The sequence below is a fragment of the Montipora capricornis genome, chromosome 1 (genome assembly GCF_036669925.1).
Source record: "Montipora capricornis isolate CH-2021 chromosome 1, ASM3666992v2, whole genome shotgun sequence".
NCBI lineage: Eukaryota > Metazoa > Cnidaria > Anthozoa > Scleractinia > Acroporidae > Montipora > Montipora capricornis.
The window spans coordinates 3,506,173-3,508,672 of NC_090883.1; the positions used below are offsets into that span (position 1 = coordinate 3,506,173).

General features: G+C 38.2%; 1 protein-coding gene across 1 annotated transcript in view; it reads right to left on the reverse strand.

Annotated features, from left to right (window-relative positions):
* The window catches only part of LOC138040072 (QRFP-like peptide receptor), a 42,855-nt gene that overhangs the window by 40,163 nt on the left and 192 nt on the right, over window positions 1–2,500 (reverse strand). The window lies entirely within an intron of this gene.

Here is a 2,500-nt window from a genome sequence, read left to right on the forward strand (position 1 = left end):
AGTGGAGTGCGATTTTTTTAAAGCGAAATTTTGGAAACAAAAGGGTTGGAAAAGTGTTCTATTTAAGCAATAGAGAACGTTTTCCGTGTTTCCATAGTCTCATCTAAACATTCGGGGGAGTTGGGAGAATTCTCGAGAGTTATGCAAACCCGAGACGCAGTCGAGTGTTTGCATAACTCTCGAGAATTCTCCCAACTCCCACGAGTGTTTAGATGAGGCTATGGAAACACGGAAAAAAAGTCCTCTACTGCTTTTATAAAATATTCCTCAAAGATAATTCGACAAATGAAGGAAAATGTTGGTTTTTTACTTCTTGATTGAAACAGATTTTCTTGACAGACGCTCATATTTCCTACCAGCCAATCAAAACGCGCGTCTGACAATACATAACCAATCAAAATTCGTGCGATGTCACAGCCTTGTCACAGCCGTGTTTCCATGGTCTCGTCTAAACACAGCTATTGACCAATGAGAGTGCGCGTACTATCGTAAAGCAGTTGCGGTCGAAACGATTGATGCCAATGGACATGACCTTTCGTCTTTCATCTTCCTGCAATTATTATTTGATCGGTTTTAGTGTTCCTTTCTCATTAGCTGGGGAAAAGGTGTGATTTTAAAGGAAAAAATGTGCGATTCGTGAATGGATCCCATTGCCGAGAGCCAATCGGATTGCAAGGAACACCAGCGATTTCTAAATGGAAATTATAAAGGCGTAAACACTTCCGAGGAATAAAATGTTCCTCCTTGGGTTGATGTCACCCGTTTCCATTTCGTAAAACGCGTATTACCTCCATTCTTTTAAGTCGTTCTTAAATATTTTAACACCCTAAAGAACATGAAAAACCAAAATTACGCCCAGATTGGAAAAATCATGATAAAATCTAAAAATGATTTTATGCTGTGTTTTCTGTGTTAAGCAGAGTGAGGTTTTGTTTAGCTTTAGATGTTATAAAGACCTGTTGTTTACATTTTAAATAGACTGGGTTTAATAAATGCTCAAAATTTCTGAAGGTTCATCCGAGGAATTCGGAAGTCACGTCTTAGTGATTTGAAAGTCCTGCTTATAGGATTAGAAATTTTATAACAGCATTTCTTTTACTGTCGTTAAAATGACAACTACGTCGCTGTTTGTCACTCAATAAGCTTCCCACAGAATTTAAACTCGAGTTCTTGTGGCTTGTCTAAGTGCTTTCCAGACGAACATCCGTGAGATTCAGAATTGGATAAATGCCACAAGATCATTAGAAATATCTTGTGGAACATATTCGTTAAAAATCTTAACAATGCCTGGGATGAAATTCTCGAAAATTAGGTTTGATGATAAATCAAACAACAGGCTGAACAGTGCTAAATGCCACAAGCACATAAAACATGGGAAACTCTCAGAATTTTATAGCCCATTTCCGATATGATGAAGAAAGCTGATTACGCAGGCGGAAACGCGTCTATTGTTAGGGACTAAAGATCAGGCGTTTGACAGCCACTCATGAAACGAAGAACTGCCTCATAGTTCGCCAAAATAATCTTGTTTGGTCTTTAATACGACCAAACGAGCTACGGCAGCCACAGTTCGTGACAATTGTGGAGAACTTTAGACAACCTTTTGAAACACGAGAACAAAGACATTCAGTTCAATCAGTGAGCGTTTTTTGTCAATTTTCCTACGAAATTTCGTCAATAAAAACTTTTCATATTTGATATGTAGGTCTCAAGGCCAAAATTAAATAAATTGCGCCCTTGAAGAACAAATTGCGCTTTTTTGTAGGTTCCAGTTAAAACCAACATGCCAATACCTGACGAGTTTTCGAGAAAGAAGATCTGTGAGGTTTTAGAGGCTGACACAAAGGTCATCAAAGGATGTTACGAAGTTGCATTGAGAAATAGAAGAGGCCATCAAGAAGTCTTCACTAGAGAATTTAATATTTCGACTGAAGCCATAGTTTTCTGATTTGATTTAGAGTGTATCACTTCTTTGTGGATACGATAGCGACTATTGTATTGTATCAAATCACTGCAGTGATTCTAAACGAGTTATTATATTATAAATTTGTAATTGTAGTCAAGACAGTCAGACAACTTGAAAACAAGGCATGCTAAATTGTCTCCACACGAGCCATCCGTTGCCGAAAGGAGCATCAAAACTCGATCTATATCATAGATAAGATGAATTGAATCTCTTGAAGAGATTTAGCGTCGAGTTTACGGCGGCTAACGGCAAACCCAAGGCTGCGATATATGCGTTTTCCCAAAATCAAAGAAACTTGTTAGAATTTAGGTCATTTCTTTGCCTGTTATCTTCAGATGCCGTCCAACTAGTTAGAATAAGAGAATTTTCATGCTGCTATGACAAACAGCAGGCCATTTGCCGGCCATTTGCCGTTTATCGCAAACCTCGATTGTCCTAAAGCTGCTATGCAGGACTGGCAAAAGTGCGCCTTTCAATCATACCAATTTAACTGTACCTTTTCAACATCCTTTATCTAATCTAACTTCATATCAG